At 39.1% G+C, this 20,384-nt stretch overlaps 1 protein-coding gene across 4 annotated transcripts in view; it reads left to right on the forward strand.

Moving 5' to 3' along the window:
- The window catches only part of ZNF516 (zinc finger protein 516), a 133,893-nt gene that overhangs the window by 20,794 nt on the left and 92,715 nt on the right, over window positions 1–20,384 (forward strand). The window contains exon 1 of one of the 4 annotated variants that reach the window (XM_087890387.1): window positions 16,453–16,676. The exons of the other annotated variants lie outside the window; for them this stretch is intronic. The gene's annotated coding sequence lies outside the window, so the exon portion shown is untranslated. Of the gene's footprint in view, window positions 1–16,452; window positions 16,677–20,384 lie in introns of those variants that run through there. 4 annotated transcript variants of the gene reach the window in all.

Here is a 20,384-nt window from a genome sequence, read left to right on the forward strand (position 1 = left end):
GTATTTTATCTTGGCCCTGAGTCCTTCGGGAGTAGGGCGGTATAGAAATTTGATTAATAAATAAATAAATAAATGAATGAATCTACTGTACTTGTTAAGTTAGTTAGCTGAATCTGGCTTTCCCATTTGGCTTTGCTTGTCAGAAGATTGAAAAAGGTAATCACATGACCCTGGACACTGCAATCATAATAAATATGAATCAGTTGCCAAGTGTCTGAATTTTGATAACGTCAGGGGTGTTAAACTTGATCCCATCGCAGGCTGCATTGGGATTTTGTTTGCCCTTGGGGGGGCAGGGGGGGGCATAATCTGGTCATGGTGGCTGACTGGGTGGGAGTGGCCGGGCCTGGGGCGGCAGGGGCCGGTCCCTCGCCATGTCTGGGACAGCTTGTGGGCCAACTCCACAACCTATCGCGGACTAGATCTGGCCTGCAGGCCGCATGTTTGACACTGCTGGATAATGTGATGCCGCAATAATTGTAAGTGTGAAAAATGGTCACAACTCACAAGTCACTTTTTTATTGCCGTTGTACCTTACAGCAGTCACTTAAAGAACTGCTGTAAATTACGGATTTCCTGTGTGTGGAAATGAAATATGTTGTTTAAATGCTATTTAACTCCTGGTGGCTGATTTGTCTTAGTGCCAAATTTCCAGGAATTCCCTAGCATTTCTGGATTTAACTTGATCTAGGATGCTCACAGTTTCCCAGTTGAAACTATTGTTAAATCTTTCCATGTACAGCATTGTGAAATGAAGGAAATTTCATTGTGTCTTCTGATGCTACTTGTTCATAGAAGCACTCTGCTAGTGTTTTGTTGTATGTTAAGGATGACACTTGATTTTTTTCTTTCTGGGTTATTTGTCTTTTGGTTTCCTTAAAATGATTTCGAAGGCTTTAGTTGGTTTATGCGCTGTGGTGATGCCCTGTGATTGTAGTAGTCTGCTGGTTGTTTCCTAGAGGTTTTTGGTTTTATGGCAGTGTTACGCTTTTCACAATTTGTGTTATTTATGCTGAAGTGGATTAAGTGGTCAGGCAGTTTTTGACCATTTTATGGTAAAAAAAAAAGAAGTGGGGTGCATGGTGGCTCAGCGGTTAAAGATGCTGAATTTGTCAGCTGGAAAGCTGACAACCTGGGTTTGAGACCCGAGTGCTGCATGATGGGGTGAGTCCTATTACTTGCTCCAGCTTCTGCCCACCAGGCAGTTCAAAAGCACGCAAATGGAAGTAGATAAATAGGTATCACTTTGGTGAGAGGGTAACAGTGTTCCATGTACCTTGGCGTATAGTCATGCTGGCCACATGACAATGGAAATATCTTTGGAAAACGCTGATTCCCTTGGCTAAGAAACAGAGATGAGCAGCTCCCCCTAAAGACAGGGAAAACCTTTACCTTTTCTTTATTAGAAGATGTTTTGTTTTTCTGGTGTTCTGAGTTGCTGCAGTATGTTTGTGCTTGTTGGAATAATATTCTTACAAAGGTCCTCTTCTGTGAGGTGGGGTTGTTACTTTGGCAGTGGAGCACTTTGTTTAGTGTGTGTAGTTTTTCTAGACTTCTTTCTAATTTCTGATTTGCGGCCATTTCTTCTGCTGTTGAGGGAACCCAGGAAATGGTAGTATGTTGTTGTTTTCTTCTTCCTTTATGAATCTTCTTCCTTTGAAGGTGTTGATTGTTTCATGTATCTTCTCTAAAAAAGTAAAGGTAAAGGTTCCCCTCGCACATATGTGCTAGTCGTTCCCAACTCTAGGGGGCAGTGCTCATCTATGTTTCAAAGTTGAAGAGCCAGCGCTATCTGAAGATGTCTCCATTGTCATGTGGCTGGTATGACTAAATGCCTGGTGAACCTTCCCACCAAAAATGATCCCTGTTTTTTCTACTTGCATTTTTTATGTGCTTTTGAACTGCTACGTTGGCAGAAGCTGGGACAAGTAACGGGAGCTCACCCCGTTATGTGGCACTAGGGATTTGAACCGCTGAATTGCTGACCTTTCGATCGACAAGCTCAGTATCTTAGCCACTGAGCCACCGTGTCTTCTCTAGTTGGTTCTTTATTATGAAAAAAGTGTCATTGACATACTGGATCTGTATTTGGGTTGCATGGATGGGAGGGCTATCATTTCTAGACATTGCATTGCACTCTCTGCTATGAATCCTGAGAGTGGTGATCCCATGGGTATTAAACCAAAGTTTCAACTAGTAAACTGTGAGTTGGTTGAGTTGGTTGGAATATAAATTTAATAAATATATCCAGAAATGCTAGGGAATTTGCATAAACTTGGCACTCACAAAAATCAAAAGGCACATAGAGATGAACATTTATATACCATTCAAAAGAAACAATCAAAAAGCTAAAAAGGAAGCAAAAAGAATCAGAATGCCTCCCTGCCAGCGATCAACACCCAGGTAAGCAGGGATGAACAGCAGAATTAACAGCAGACAAACAACCAAGCAGTATAACCTAATCAGTACCCTAATCAAAGAACTGCTAAGTCAGACAAACAATCAAGCAATAAACACCCTAATCAAGTGACTGCTAAGGCAGAAAACAACATCCCTGCCAACACTGACAGGACAAACTAGGGGTCTCCAACCAGTGATGGGTTGCCCCCGGTTGGGACCGGTTCGCAAGAACCGGTAGTAAAACCGACGGGAGGCTCCATCCACTGACCCGGATGTCATCAGGAAGCTTCTGTGCACACACGCAGGCGATCCCATTGCAAACTGGTAGTAAAGGTAAGTAGAGCCCACCCCTGTCTCCAACCTTAGCAACTTTAAGACTTGTGGTCTCCAACCTTGGCAACTTTAAGACTTCTGGACTTCAACTCCCAGAATTCCTCAGCCAGCAAAGCAAAGCTGGCTGAGGAACTCTGGGAGTTGAAGTCCACAAGTCTTAAAAGTTGCCAAGGTTGGAAACCCCTGGGACAAACTACTGTATAAAAACAAAGAGCAAATCCCATTCCTTTCTAGCACTGAAAAAGTTATCTAGTCTGGTAATTAAACATCTTCAAGCAAATAACCAGAATCTGAGAGTACCAGGTTCTCCACATTAGGAGAAGTCTTCAGCTGGTACAAGAAATTAGGGACGCATTCAACGGAGAAGTGGTTATACTAGAAGATTCAGTACATTTGTCCTCGTGCCACAACTAAGAAACCAAAACTTCAAGATATCCAATTCAAGGGGGTTTCAAAGTTTTTTCAGGCTCCAGAACCTGTTTTATTTTTAAATTCCAGAATCCTTGATCAAGAGGTAAAATTATAGAGGCAGAAAATAGGCAACAGAATGAAGTTTGTGTTTGTTGTGGTTTATTTAAACAATTCGTAAATAAAAGTTAAGTAAGGAGGTATTTGCTGATGATATTAAATAACATCTATTCACAAAAAATGGATTTCCCCTGAAAATTTATCACTTACTGCAAATCTAACAAGTAAATGTAAATGTAAGTTTAATGTAAATGCAAAATTAATGTTTTCAGAGTTTTTAAAAATTAAAAACTTCAATGTCACAATTACTTAGAAAGGTAATGTTTAACCAAGTAAATCAATGTTTAATGGGTGGAATATTTCCTTAGGAAAATTTCTATGGAGGCTGCTGGCTATCTTTGAGTGAACATTTTTTCACCTCACAGTTTCTCACAGAACCCTAAAAAATTAGAACTCTACAAAAATTTTCCTTAGAACCCTTAGGTGTTTGAAAAATCCTTCAATAGCTGACTATTCTGTAAAATAGTTGGTTCTTGGAACTGAGCAGGGCAGAGGCAATATTAGATTTGATCCTCAATGGCTACTGTTCACATTCTGATGAGAATATAAATGTTACAGGACTGATTAGAGTGACCATAATGCCATTATGTTTCGCATCCATGCAAATGGAATCTGTAAACAGCATCTGACACATTCATATGCGACGACAAAAAAGGAAACTTTTAAAAATGAGGGGACTTTAGTGACAAAAGAGACTGAAAGGAATGTGAAGAGATTGAAATCTTTTCAGAATACCCAAACAATGTATTTGTTACACAATGCTGGAAAGACCCAGGCAGAGGCCAACGTGACTCTGTAGTAGTGTCTAGAAAAACGAGTGTACACAAATGGAATGCCTCTCCTGATCAGAATAAAAAGAAGTGTGCACTTTTAACTCAAGTGTGAAATTGTTGACTTCCTAGCAAAAATAGATAAGTTGTCTCTAAGATCACATGCTAGAGATAGAAGGGTAGCTAACTTGACACTACCTTTAAAAAATAATGAAGGGAAAATCCTGAAAATGAATACCAACAGGCATATGAATGGAGATGACTGTCAGCAATTGTACACTGGGATTTCCAAAATAGTCTTTGCCCAAATCTCTGATCAAAGGCTTTTTGGGAAAGTTAATAATAATAGGAATAGGAATAAGAGTGGTAATAGGGTAAACAAAGCTGCATTTTTATGGATTGTTTACCTGATCTTAATTTAGGGGAGGCAGTGAACTGGCCAGTTTTTCAGATGAAACCAAATGATTCAGACTGATGAAGACCAAAACTAATTGTGATTAAGTCCCAGAAGTATGACATTAAATCTTGTGAATGATGAACCAGGGACACAAAATACAGTTCAGTTTAAACAAATAAAAAGGATGTACACCAAGGGGGGAGGGGGAACCTATTAACCTATACATAGACTGTTAAAAACTCCATTTTGGAAATATTAATAGTATTAACTATAATTATAATACTTAATAGTACTAAGTATACTTATAATTAACAGTATAGTAAGTATAATGAGTATTATTAAGAACACTATGTAAACAGTAACATCTCAGAATGGTTTTAAGCATTCCAAGTCCCATAATCTCCAGTAATTTAGCACATTTGGAAGCCACTAGGTGCATTGCTTTGGGCAAAGAAGAGGCTGCTGAAAGCAGCTGAACTAACATTTTGAAGTGAAAACATCTTGAATAGATCTCAGCATGGAGAATTGATGATGAAATGGCGTCTGCTTTTTCTAAAAAAAATTTTTTTTACACTAATATATTGGGTCTTGCAAATTATACATATATATAAGGGATGCAAAAAAAGGTGAAAATTATCTTCCTGGATCATATCAGATAGCCATCTAGTCTAGCATTCTGTGTCACATGGGACAACCAGGTCCTCCCAGGGAAATTAAGAAATGGCATAGTGGAAAAATGACCCATGTGGATTGCCTCCAACATTGTTTTAATTATAAGTGTGATCAATGCATTTATCCACCATGATTTTTTTTTTAAATAATGACAGATCTGGCATACATCTTTTGAAAACCAGAACAAATTTGACTTCACATCCTCGCTTCTCTTCTTCCATCTACTGGAAGGCAGAATTGGAAATACCCACTTCCATTTTGACACTAACTCTCCTCTCTCGATATTTGAAACAAGAATAGAAGTCAGAGGGAAATTGTGAGCTTGAGATTTGCTGTGGCTGTTTCATGAACCGCCCAGTCCTTGGTGTTGGATTTATGGCGAGAACAGCGAAGGCATGCTGTTCTAACAAAACAACATCACCTGCTTGCTTTGTATGCCTGCAGCAGTGCAGCATTTTAAAAATAATCTGTACTGAATTTAAGAGTTCTCATTTTGAAGACATTAGTTCCTAATTATTTTTATGCCAGTGAGTCAGGTGGTAATTAGATTTACATATGCTGTTTAGACATTGTTATTGATAGGTTTCTTCCTTCTGCAAGTCCCATTGAGGAGAATTTCTTTGGGGGCCTTATAGGAATTCAGCTGTATGCTCTTGCACTTGCCCCCCCCCTTCCCAAACATGTATGTACAGGAGCTCCAGCCATGGCTGATTAGCATCAATCCCTTGCTGACATCTTAATTAATGGTTATGCTAATGTATTTATGAGAAAAAGAGACAAGCATATTTGCAGATTGCTAGGGAAAAATGAGGTAACTGGGAGGTTGGATTGAAACTAGATCTTGTTTCTAGATGAATTTTAATACCGTGAGTTAATGTCACTGTGTATAATGCATAATTTATATTGTCATTGAAAAGGATGTTAGGGAGGTGTCTTCAAACCAGGTTAAGAAAAGGCAGTTAATGTTATCAATTGCCTTTAGAAAACATTGAAACTGGTATTGATGAGAAAAATTAGCCAATTGTATAATAGCATATTTCATCTCTTTTTTTAATGGGATGTTTAGAACAATTTGTAATATGAAAAGCACCCGAAATCCCAATAATTATCTTAACAGATAGCTTGGATTTGGGATTATAGTGCCTACATTCCTCAATAACAAAAAAACATTTTTACTATCCATTAAAAAATATGTTTGATCATGAACGGCTTCATTAGTAACCTTTGGCTCTATAAAATATATATATAGACACTCTAAGAGGAATGGATTCACAGCAAGAGTTATTAATAAAATGATTGTGTTTAAAAATGATCAGTATTAGTTTTCTGTAAATTATCACAATATACTCAATTTGAAAAAAAATATTCTCTAATATTAACTTAATTTTAATTTAATATAAATGTGTTTGATTTTAGTGGGTTACAGTTGCTGCTCCCCATTGGTATTTTTCATGGTTCAGAGGGCAGAAACTAATGCACAAAATCTTATTTGGACAAAATAATAAGGAAGGCAGTTTGGATTTTGCAAGTTATCATACACTGAAAGATTCTAGATGGTTCTCCACAATGATCTCTTCTCAGCTAAATTATAAAAAATATGTGTGTATAGTATGAATATTTACATGCACATGTGTAAGGTTATTGAACATACAGGTGAGTCCTTGACAGATCTATCTAGTGCTACTTACACCATTTTCAAAGTTATGATGGCGTCACCCCTGTCATTGATTGCATTTTGTGCACTTGACAATCAGCTCACCCTTATGGTCGTTTGCAGTGTGCCATTTGCACAGTCCCGTTACATGACTGTGATTTACAACATTTTTGCTGATTTAAAGCATTTACTTCCAGGTTCGGTAAAAAAAACCGCCCATTGGGGAAAACATGTTTGCTTTATGACAGATTTGCTTTAACGACCACAGCAAATTTTTTTGAAAAATCGGGTCTGGTCACACCATATCTCAACTTACCACTGCAATGACTTCACAGCTAGAATTCCAGGCTTCATTATGGTCTTAAATTGAGGACAACCTGTAACAAATTATACCATTTTTTAAAAAGCAAATGGTGCTGTGCACTCTGAAACTATCATGCCAAAAGAAGTTTAAACCTTGAAGAAGTAGCTAAATTCATTGTGCTTTTCCAATTATATACATTGATAAATCTGTATAAACCTGTTAAGGATGTTTTGAAGAAATGACTCCAAGTCCAGTTCTTGGGAAAATTACTGCAATATAAATCATCATGTTCAAGTAGTTCTGGAGTAGGAGGCCTGCAGATATAATGCAAATTTCTTTTGCACTCTCCAGGAGCTTGCGTGACCTAACTAATTTTCCTCTGGGCATGCTGGTCAGCTGCTTGGTGGGCTGCCAGAGAGGGCTATTGTAGTGAGGGAGGAAACATGGGGATGACACTTGCCCTATAGCAATGTCAAAGAGTCTGATCCTGTGAAGGTCACCTGACTATTACCACATGCAGCCCTTCAAGGCCAAAAAGATTACATGCTGTGAAGTAACCAAAGAAGCAAAATCAGCAGTGACCACTAACTTCAACATTTATTCCTTCAGTGTCCTGTGGTTCTTCAAATATAATCTTCCTTCTCACCCCTCCCCAAATTTTTAAGAGATGGGAAAGAGGCTATATGCCCGATGAAGCCTGAAAGCAAAATACTATGTTGGCAATATGCCATTAACAACATCTTAATATTTTAAGTACTGTTCTTGTGATAAGACCTATTATCCATGAGTCTGACGGTTTGCTTAGCTCTGTGGGACTTAAAGATGATGTAAGACTCTGGGTGTAGTTGGGCTTTAGGGACCAGTTGGGATTGTTACTATTGTACCACTGTCTATGCTGCATAGCAGCTTCCCTGCCAGAGTCACCAGATTCAGTTGCTCAGCTGGCTGTGAAGATCCTGAGACAATGAGTTGTGGAAGATTTTATTTTGCCATCAGATGATGATAGGATTCATGGTCTCAATAGGAACAACGGACCCTTTCTAGTCATCAAGTATATTAATAGTCACACTTTATGGTTTTATCTCAGGACAATTCTGACTTGTTTGTTAGTGGAAGATATTATCAGCAATCAATAACCAGTGGAACAAATTGCCTTCAGAAGTTGTAGGTGCTTCATCATTGGAAGTTTTTAAGAAGAAACTGGACAACCACTTGTCTCAAATGGTATAAGGTCTCTGCTTGTGCACGGGGTTGGATTAAAAGACCTCCAAGGTCCCTTCCAGTTCTATTCTGATTGAATCTGTTGGTGTGGTCAGATAATTCTCTGATTCCCTTTTGACTTGGTGGCGCCAACCTAACTCACAAGGAGATAGGGTCTGTTAGATCAGCCTGTCCCAGGTGACTTATGGACTCTTCTGGATTCCAGACTGAGTTTGTGATTTTCCGTGAGGATCTGATGGATGGATTTCATTTGGCCACAATCTGTAATGGGTAGGACGCCATAGCTTAGCTTGGTGAATTCCGGTAAGATTTTGTTTTGTTCTGCATGGTTTTTTTTGGGGGGGGGATGAATACCATCTGTTTCTTTTATTTTGTTGTGGATTTTTACATACAGTATATGAAGCATCCAGAGTTAGTTGAAGGTTTTGAATCTATGTCAGTAAATGAATATTGCAGGCTTTGTAGAAAAAAACATCTGCAATATCTCTTCAGAACTGATGTATCTGGAGAACCACAGGACATTGGAGTGTCAGATTCTAACTGCAGACTGTGTAGGCACAATATCTTTTTAATTCTGCAAATGAAGCTATTTATTCTAAGCAATAGAGAAGGAATTAGTCAATGTTACTTAAATACTGATGGAATAATTTATTTCTATGGAATATGTCATTGTTAACAAATTATACTCAAGGTGGCTAAAGAAACAGTAACATCTACAAGATAATTAAATTCCCAGTTAAAAGCTCAATTGATTGTACATTTAAAAATGAGCCTATAAAAATAATAGCTTCAGCCATTTCCCCAACTTCAGCATCCCAAATTTTCTCACACATCAAAGACCTGCTTTAATGAAAATGACGTTTATTAATAAATGTTTGATAATGGGGAGCTCAGCTAGCTTTCTTTAGCAAGATTTCCCACAGCTTGGAAATACCTAAGAAGGCCATTTTGTACTTCAGCCTTATAGATAAATTGAGGAAAGTTAATAGACCAGTAAGTGATATGTCTCTCTGTGTTTGTGTTGGTTGTTTATGGTTTAATTTCTGCCACCTGTATGAAAGCTTTTTTTGCCTGGTTACCTGAAAAAAAAAAGGTATTGTTTAAAATACCAAAAACATTCCAACCTAGAAACTTTCAGGAATGATGTGGGATAGATGTAATGATGAGTAATTATGATGCAGTACAATTTAAAATTAGATGCAGCTTCTTTAGTTACAAATTGACAATGTAGCTACCTCCCTTTCTCCAGTAACAGAGAAGCAGGACAAATGGCTAAGATGCCTTGTTGATATTTGGATGTTACAGTTGCTGTTGTCTTGGGTTTATAATTCTTTTAGCACTGAATATTTGAGCAGAGAATAAAAAAGAAAGGAAAAGAATGAAAACAAAGCATTTTGTCACTGGTTAATATTATGCTACTTTTTACACACTGTAAATCTGACTGTTCAATAAATGAGCTGGTTTTTCTCCATTAATTAGTGATAGACAGAGAATCTTGAAAAAAAAACAGAGACTGGCTCTGTATAATAAAGCTTGAAATACATTCATATTCCATTGAGAATTTGTGTCTTTACAAGTTCAGCTAGTTTCAGTTGCCTTTTGTTAAAATGTATCTCCATTTTTATGAATCTCAAATTCTTGTCAGTCTGGAATATGCATTTTTTTTTGTTTTTTGTTATCAGGGCTCCCTCTTACAACCTTTTAAAATAATATCCTGGCCATGGAAACAATGTTATTTTGATGAAGATGATAGTGGTAATGATAATAATGGTTTATATCTCAATTGTGAGGAAAGTATTTTAGATTATCTCTTTCTAACTTAGATGGACTCTTCTGTAGTATGATTTTGGCACTTTGGCATTTACAGTTCGGGTTCATGCAGCATTTCCATTCTGCCTTCCAATCAATTTGAAATGGTGTAGTGACTTGTCTGATTTATCTATTCAAGTTTATTAAATTTATCTGATAACAACACTCAATTTAGCTTATCCTTTATATCAGTCAGATGCAGTTCATATCCTATTTATAGAAAACTTACCTGGTGCCAATTCAGCAATCCTTAGATTCTGGGTTTATTTGCTCAGACATTGTTATATTTGATTATGATAGTTTTATGGCACAACTATTATATGCAAGCAGTTATACTTTTATTATAACTTTCTTATTGACTGGTTTTACCCTAGGGGTTTTATTGTGAAGATTGTCAAAAATAATAAACGGATAAACAATTCCCTAAAAACTTTTGAGGCTGTTTTGTTAGCTGTTATTACTGGACATTTGATACTGTTGTGTCCTTTGACCTCTTGGGATTTGAATAAATGCACAGTGGAAAGATTTTTTAAGTGATGCCATTTATATTTAATTGCCATTCCTGTCAAATTGGCAGCTGCTAAGAAAAGACACAGTTGGTTTAAAGAGTTGCAGGCAGGTGCACCCATGCTGTCCAAAAACTTTTTGGAATTGAATTTAAAGCATTTTATGTACTGTGTCTTGAAATATGTATTAATAATATGTTCATTTAACATGATAAATTAAGCATTATCAAAATCAGTGTATAAGTATTCTTGGCATTGCACCTAACGTAGAAGGACGTAATGGGAATGTTGGACTACTACTTGGATTATAACGATCATCTCTCTGATTGGTCAGGCTAAAGGACTTGACATGCCACATTCCTGATTTAGTTCATCATTCTGTTTAGTTCATCATTCTGAATTTCTGGCTTAATAACCAGCCAGAAATTCCTGAAAACTCAAAAACAGATCTTGAAGCCTATCGCCAATCACTTTTACATAATTTCTGGTATTGAGATGTTTGCTGTTTCTAAATGGATATGGCTAGCTAAGCCAAACACAGATTATAGAATTTGCATCTGAACAAAATAAATAAATAAATCATGAAATGGGTTTACTGATGACATATGAATCTTGGCTTATTTGGGTGGAATAAACCGTAATACCAAGCTGTTATTTTCTTGTTTCTTAGGATGAAAACAAAATAATGTACGAACATTAGAGTAATATCTACATAGCCAGTAGAAAATAGAAAATCCAAAATCTGCAAGCAAAATATTTGGTTGGCACATTAAAGTGTTAACATAGAACAGCTCTTAATGCTCTTCAACCAGATAAACCCTCTTCTATAAAGGATTTGTAACTATTGGCCAAGGTCTCTGTTTAATCTTAAACCCCATGGAAGTTTTCAATGGCATCTTTCTACTAACTTTTATGTTCTAATTAAGTTTTAAAATGCTGGCAACATGTCATCTCAAGACACCTCCATAATAACTTGTTACCTTGGATAGATACTATTCTTCATCAATTGCCACAATAGAATTATTGTAAAAATTACAAGTAAGGAAGCTGTGTGTTTGTCGAAATGATTATATTGGCAAAATATAATAGAAACCCTACCTCCTACAGTGTTCACCTATTTATTGAAATGTTCAGATGAAAAAAGGGGATTGAATCAGGGGTGAAATGCTCCCGGTTTGGATTGGATCGTCCAATCCGGTAGCGATGGTGGTGGGTGGTTCGGAGAACTGGTAGCAAAAATCCCGCCCCCCCCACCATGCCCAGCTGAGCCGCACGATCATCAGAGGCTTTTTTTTTTTACTTTTAAAAGCATTTTTTCTACAACTTCCTCTGTCGAAAAAATGCTTTTAAAAGTAAAAAAAAAGCCTCTGATGATCGCGTGGCTCAGCTGGGATCTCAGAGGCTTTTCAAAGCATTTTTTTCTGCAACCTCTTCCAGGGAAGAGGTGGTTTAAAAAATGCTTTGAAAAGGCTCTGACGATCCCAGCTGTGTTCCTGATCGGCGCAGGCTTTTCAAAGCATTTTTTTGCATTTGCAGAAAAAATGCTTTGAAAAGTTAAAATAAAATAAAGTTGGCCATGCCCACCCAGTCACATTACCTCCCCCCACCAAGCCACGCCCACAGAACCGTTAGTAACAAATTTTACATTTCACCCCTGGATTGAATCACATATCTGTACACAATCCATATTTTGTGGATATGTACAGATAAAGTTCAGAGTGACTTATTCCCAAAGAAAATGATTCTTCATGTACTTGATGAATATATTTTATTATGCATATTCAGAATCAAATTAGATGAACCAGAGAAACCTCTCATCTAATTTAAACGCTGGTAGAGATGGGCTTGGGATAATTGTAACTAATTATGTTTACTTATTAAAACCACAGTCTTGAGACTACTTATAAGCTTATTAAATCTCACTGATTTTAGTTCAGTCTAGTGATTTTACTGTATTTTAACCTGCATTCCTGATGATTAAAAAGAGCATTATTTATTTATTTAAAATCAAGTAGCACATATGTGTTTGTGTGTGTGTGTGTGTGCGCAGCTTTGTAAGAGAGAAACGTATATAAATCTGAGGGATTTGAAGTGCTTTCTGTTCCATAAAATAACTCTTGCTTTTTTGCTATACTTTGAAAAGGTAGTGTTGCTTACTTAATGTGACTCCAAGTCATTTATAAAAATAAATGGCAGTAACTGTATACTTTTTTCCCCAACCATATTGAGGCAATGTTAATATGTATACAGTTCTTCATTAATTAAGGAACAGAAATCATGTTTTCCATTACATGATTTTGCTTTCCAAAATAAAATCCTTTATGACAAGAACCTACCCAGGAAAATAGTTTGTAATCTGAATATTTGAAGAAAGGCAATTATTTCCATATAAGAACATATGTGGGGTCAAATCAGAAGTTTATTGGTCCAGAAGACTGTTCCCTGATTGGTCAGCCAGATACTTTTGAAAAGTCCACAAACAGTATCTGACTCTTAACATTTATATTAACCAACAACTGTGATTCACTGAGAAAATGCCTCTTGAAGCTTTCGTGCCACATGCTTGGAATTCAGTGGGAGGCTATCAGAAGTAGTAAAAAATTCCCATTTTCTTTCTTAGAAACAAGTTATAATCCCATGCTCCAAGAGTGGATACAATATGTGAATACACACAAGCCATATTTCCTCCTTCCAAATCACTGAAAATAAAAAGCCACTGGGTGCCATAGATAACACCTCTTTTTTTTCCCTAGGGAAAAAGCCAAACATTAAGTCCTCCCATCAGTGTGTGATAAATCTGGTTAGAAGAAGTGGTTGACAATGGCATATTTGGCTGTATGTCATGTCACTCTGTCCCAACTGCTGACTGTAACAGGGAATCAGAATTGCATGGACCTTCCAGATCTAATGCTAATCAGGAAAAAAAATAAAAAAAGACTACAAACTGCTATCCCAACTACTATTGAACATAGGCCTTCCCAACGATTCTGCCTGTAGTTAGTTTTTTTGTACAGCTTTGGTAAGTAAAGAAAATGTATCAAATGGCCACCCTGCTGTTATTATGGTGAAACTTTAATTTTGCAAGGCTCCAGAGACTTGGCTGTTTTCCCAGGCATTTGGGCCAGGAGGTAGGTAAGTTTATTTATTTATTTATTTTTTATTTATTCGCATTTCTATACCGCCCTTCTCCTTTCGGACTCAGGGCGGTGAACAGCCGGATAAAAAACATCTATAACAAACATCACAATTAAAATAAGATTAAGATAATTTATAAATTTGGCTCATAATTTAAAATTTGTCAATTAAAATAAATATTAAAATTTTAAAAATTTTAAAACTAACCCTAAAATCAGGACAGACCAGCTAGTTGAAAAAAATGAGTTTTTAGGGCCCAACGAAAAATTTGTATTGCTGATGGGTTCTTCTGAATAAGGATGCATTTGTTTACCTTGGGTGTCATGAATGATTAGTTGTAGCTATTGTTTGAAACTCTGAACACAGCCCATAGTCACTGTCATGACATTGGCAGCCATGTACATAATTTTAAGTAAACCAGTAAATAAAGTCTAGTGTTCGATTTATGTCATTTGTGTGATGATATAATTATTCACTGATGCAAATGTAATCCGTCAATTTGTACCATTTGCATAGTGCAAATGATATAAATTGCTGCCTAACTTTGGTAGGCTGCATGCAGAATCCACTTGATGGATTGAAGCCTGATAATTTTGAGATTTCAGTGTAATTCCTTAATATATGCACAAACCACTTATCTTTTATAAAGTTTCTGAGAAGAAAAGCTATCTACCTGCATAGGCACTTGGATAAGTGTTTCTGTGCATTTTGCTCTTATAAGTGGGTGGGAGATGATGAAACATATATCATGACATTGCATGTAAGTATGGAAGGGGTGGAGTGTGCATTTTGATCTTGTAACAAACATTTCATAATTCTGATGAAATTTTCAGATTCTACAGACACCTCTGGATATTCGAAAATTCAGTTGGGATTTTTCTTTCTACAGGGGTTTGTGTGTGCGCGTGCATGCGTGTGCGTGAGTGCACACGTGCATCCATTTTTTCATTTGATGAGTATTCTGATAAATTATTTTTGTTTGTTTTTGCTAAATTATACATTCTCCTTAAAGTTTATGAATACAGAAACGTTTAATGTAATTTCAGATAACACATTCCTGAGAAATTATAAAAAAAGGGCATGAAAATAACTGCTGTGATTCCAAGCATGTGTTCATAAAGTGCTGCAGCATCAGATCCAGCTATATGTTAGTGGAGCCCATTCTCTGAATGTGTATATCTGTGTGCATACACTGGGGTGTGTATAATCACAGTGAATGCAGAAACCCTGTGGAATTTGAGATTGGTGTTCTCAGGAAGGTGAAACAAAATGCTAATGGGTGGGGAAAGAAAGTGAAATGCGGAAGCAAAATTTCTGTGTCATTTTATTAATCCTTTTAGATTTTCATTAGATTACATCTGACTTTTTTTTTAAAGTAACACTATTTGTGATTCTTAGAGCAATTGCTGGAAACATTTGCATGTATATTACGTCACGGTTGGCTTTACAGAATTATGCTTTGTTCAATTCTTTCCACAGCTAGTGGAAAGTACAAAAAGTTTGGTTACTGAACAAAGATTTCAGGACCAATTGTGTGTTGCTCCATGTGTATTCTTAATATAATCCACTTTTTAATTTTATATTACCATTAGTTATATAGAACTGGGTGCTCCATTGGAAGACCTGAAAGACCAGTTTAGGTATACATTGACATGGAGAAAATCTGGTTGCTAAAACTCAACGACGACTTCTACATAATATGTAGAAGTGCTTCATATGAAGATCTAGGGCTACAAAAAAGAAGACCAAACACAATTTTAGACTTAATTTAAGTATAAGTAGAGTTTCCAGATCAGTGAAATATATCTGTCTACTCTGCTTGGCATTTGTCAGACCCTGTTCTTGAGTAATTTGTCCTATTCTTGACATAACATTTAAAGAAAGATGGAGATAAACTGAACAGGTACAAAGAATGACACGGATGTTCGGAAATGAAGTCCTGTAAAGAAAGAACAAGTAGCTTTTGCCTTGAGAATGAGTACTAAAGGAGGTGATAGTCCTCTTCAAAAACCTGAAGAAAACCCTGCCCTGTTCTCAAACATCCAAAAACTAGGACACATGGTAAGAGTCTTAAATTACAGGAAGGTTCCACTTGAATATTAGGAAAGATTTATTAAACATAAGAGCAGTTGAATAGTAGAACAATGTCTCGTTCATCTTGTATAAATGAATACAGGTAGTCCTCGACTTATGACCACAATTGAGCTCAAAATTTCTGTTGTTAAATGAGACAGTTGTTAAGTGAATTTTGCTCCATTTTGTAACCTTTCTTGCCTCAGGTGTTAAGTGAATCACTGCAGTTGATAACTTAATAACCCGGTTGTTAAGTGAACCTGGCTTCCCCATTGACTGTTTGTCAAAACGTTGTAAAAGGGGGTCACGTGACCTTGGGACACAGCAATGTTTATATGAATCAGCAATGTGAACCAGTTGCCAAGCATCAGAATTTTGATCACATGATCATGGGGATGCTAGAAATGTCGTCACTGTGAAAAATGGTCATAAGTCACTTTTTTTCAGTGCCATTGTAACTATGAATGGTCACTAACCAAACTGTTGTAAATTGAGGACTACCTGTAAAACCTTCAGCTGGCTTTATTATGCTGTACTGCAATTTTAAATCAGGTGTTCAAGTACAACCACAATAAGTGAGGAAGGTTGCTGTTCAGTGATCCAGAAACAACGTTGGACTTACCTGAGCATTCTTTCTATGTGCACTGCAGGAGAGTCCAAGCATGGGTTAATTCTGTCTGGTTGGCCAGAGACTGAGTTGCAATTTCTTTGGCCACGCCCCTTCCTCCCAGCTGAGCTCCAGTTTTTCGATGAAGATGTGGATCTGGAGGGGACGTAGCCAGTATGATGAAATCAACCACTCCTGGACACTGGGCCTATAAGGAACCAGAGTGGAATTGGACTCTCCTGCAGCATACATAGAACGAACGTTCAGGTAAGTCCAACGTTCTTTCTTCTGTGCGCTGCTTGGAGAGTCCAAGCATGGGATATACCCAAGCTATGTATCCCTAGGATAGGAAACAGACTGGTCAAGGGTCCCCTCATCCGGAAGGACCCTCTATAGTACTCATCTCCTGAACTCTGCCTCAGCCGAGGCAAATATGTCCAATTTGTAATTCTTCATAAATAGCGAAGGGAGGCCCAAGTTGCTGCCCTGAAAATCTCCTGGATCGAAGCTTGCTTAGCCCAAGTGGACAAGGTGGCTGCGCTTGGTTGAATGGGCTGTGATGCGGCCTGGTGCAGGCCTGGCCTGATGTTCGTAGGCCAACACAATGCACGCCTTTAGCCAGCGCCCAATGGTGGATGGAGTCACCTTCTTGCCCATGGACATGGGTTGAAATGAAATGAACAAAGATTCAGTTCTCCTGAAGGAGGAAGTTCTGCTGATGTACTTATGAAGGGCCCTGCATATATCAAAGTATGCCATCGCCATTCCTGGGGATGGTGGGGATTTGGGCAAAAATCCAGTAAAATGATTTCCGGGGCCCTGTGAAACCAAGAGTTAATCTTTGGTACGAATGATGGATCCAATCGTAGAACGACCCTATTTAGGTGAAAGATGCACAACTCTTGTCGAACAGAAAGGGCTGCCAGCTCAGAAATTCGCCTAGCAGATGTGATTGCTATAAGAAAGGCAACATTAAAGTTCAGTAGCTTGAGGCTGGCGGACCCTAAGGGCTTGAACGGAGGTGACGTGAGTGCCTGTAAAACTAATGACAGATCCCAAGTAGGATATCTATGGACAGTTGGGGGCTGTAGATTGGACATCCCTTTCAAAAAACTCTGTACCCTCGGGTGTTGGGAGAGGGGGTTCATTCCATCGCAGTTCAGGATTGTGGCCAAGGCGGACACTTCCCTGCGGAGGGTGTTAGTGGACAATCCTTTATCAAGCCCCTTGTTGTGACCTAGGCTTCCTGAGTCATTAAAACATACGAGTAGTCCGAAAAACCTCTTTTATTGCAACAGCTGCGAATTACGTTCATTCACAGCTGAGTCCCAATTAGTTGCAAAAAGTCCTTCAGGAGAAGTCCTTCGAGATAATCACCAACCTTTATGTCCCTTGACACTCTGCCAAAGACCTAGTTGGCAAAGCCACATGGATTCCAAAATCAAACAGAGATGCCGACTGGGAACAGAATTAACAACGTTGCTTTCCTGCAAAGTTCCCACGTGCCTTTGCTCCTCTTTTAAGCTTTATGGGAGGGGCCAATCATCTCCAGGCCTTACTCCCGAGTCGTCCTTTTTGTTTTAACTGTTTGTGCCTTCTGGCAGCTCTGTGCATGCGTGCACTAGAAACAGGCTCCTCCTGTTCCTCTGCCTCTCTGCTGTCCGACTCTGGAGGCTCCGGAGTCCAGAGTCCCACCCTGGCCCCATCTCTGCCTCCAATGCAGAGCCCTTGTCCGGGCCTTCCCCAGACTCCAGGACTTGCCTATGTTCCTCCCCAGCCTCCTCACTGTCTGACTCCACTGCCAGCTCTACAGGCTGCTGGCGGCCCACAGCACCACTCCTGAAGGAAGTCTAAAACATTTGGAACTGACGCCAATGTGGAAACAATATTTTCCTTGGCGCACCAGCAACCAAAAGATGACCAGGTGGCTTCGTATATCCTTTTCGTTGATGGACATCAAGCAGCCTGAATAGTCGAAATTACTCTCCCAAAGAAATGGCTTTTCTTCAGGATCTCCCTTTCAAGTGCCAGACGGCCAACTGGAGCCACTGAGGCTCTGGGTGGTGCACGGCCCTCTGGCTGAGGGAGAACCTGTCTGGGGGTAACATCCAGGGACGAGTGATGGGTAGGTTCACCATGTCCACAAACCACGGGTGCCTGGGCCAGTGGGGTGCTACGAGGAGAACCTCCTCCTCCTCCAAGATCTTTCTGATGACCCACAGAATGAGGGGTTGGAGAGAAGGCATATAACAGGCTGGGAGGCCATGGGCAGCGGAGGGCGTTGGTCCCCTTGGCTCCCCTTGTTTGGAACCTGGAAAAGGACCTCGGAAGTTGAGAGTTCGTTGGGCTGGCAAATAAGTCTATGCTTGAATGGCCAAATTTCTTTTGGTGAAACAGATCTGGGTGCAGACGCCATTCAGACTGGTCGATGGTTATCCTACTCAACCAGTCTGCCTGTGTGTTGGGGACTCCGGAGATGTGCTCTGCTCATAAGGAAAGTAAGTACCTCTCCACCCAAAGGCCTAAGTCCCCCGCTTTGCTCATCAGGACCTTGGAACGTGTGCCTCCCTGTTGGTCCACATGAGCTTTGGTTATTACATTGTCTGTCAACAATAAAATGTGACCTGACAATGTCTGTTGAAAATGATGTAGCACCAAATGCGTCACTTTAGTTCCAACCAATTGATGTCGTTTAGAAGCTCTTCCAGGGACCACCAACCCTGGATTGCAGGTGAGCCCCCCAGCCAAAAAGGTCCAAGGTTATGACCATACGGGTTGGTTCTTTGAACAGACAGCCTTTCTCCATGGCTTAGACGGCTACGTCCACCCGTCTAAGGATCGGAGCACCCTCTGAGGTACCTGGATTCGTATGTTGGAATTGCTGATCCTGATCTTTGACTTGGCAGCAGGAGCCATTGTAGGGTCTGGGCATGTAACCAGCCCAAGGAACGATCACCAGACAGGAGATCTTCCCTAGTAACTGGGAAAGAAGAATCAATGGTACTAGTCATAGAGATTTGAGTTGATTTACCATGGCCTTTATGCTGGATTGGCGTTCCTGAGACAGGAAAACTTGACAGGTCACAGTATTGATCACTGCTCCTAGATGGATCAAACTGGTAGAGGGCCTCGGGTGACCCTTCTCCAGATTCACAGAAAAACCATGGTCCCGGAGGGTTTGGACTGTGATCTGAAGGTCCAGTCTCGCCTGAAGCAGAGATGATGACTGGATCAAAATGTCATCCAGATAGCATTGCAGTCTGATGGGCTTTGTGCGAAGATGAGCCGCCACCACATCTAATAGCTTGGTGAAGGTTCTGGGGGCTGAAGAAAGTCTGAAGGGTTCTGGGGGCTGAAGAAAGGCTGAAGGGGAGAGCTCTGTATTGAAAGTGGAACTCTTCATAGGAAAATCTTAGGAACTTTCTGTGGGATGGTCGGATGGGTACATAGAGGTAAGCCTCCTTGAGATCTATTGATGTTAAGAGATCTCCCTGTCTGATGCAACCCAGGATAGAATGCAGGGATTGCATTTTGAAGCGTTTGTACTTTAAGCGTACATTGAGCCTCTTCAAATCGAGGATGGCTCTCTGCTCCCCCCCCCGGAACTCTTTGGGACCAGAAAGAGGATCGAATAGAAACCGAAACCCGCTGTCCCACTGGTACTGGCATAATAATAATAATAATAATAATAATAATAATAATAATAATAATAATAATAATAATAATAATTTTATTTCTATACCGCCCTTCTCCCGAAGGACTCAGGGCGGTGTACAGCCAATTTAAAAACACAGGACACAACAATGATTAAAAATTAAAATAATTAAATAGATTTGGCCGATTTAAAACCCCAAAAATTAAAATACTCCAATTTAAAATTATTATGTTGATAGCCCTAACTGGCGGAACAACAGGGTCTTCAGTGCGCAGCGAAACACCCGGAGGTCGGAGATCTTACGTATTTCCGGGGGCAGC

Source organism: Pantherophis guttatus, chromosome 3 (genome assembly GCF_059756535.1).
Source record: "Pantherophis guttatus breed Tessera chromosome 3, ASM5975653v1, whole genome shotgun sequence".
NCBI lineage: Eukaryota > Metazoa > Chordata > Lepidosauria > Squamata > Colubridae > Pantherophis > Pantherophis guttatus.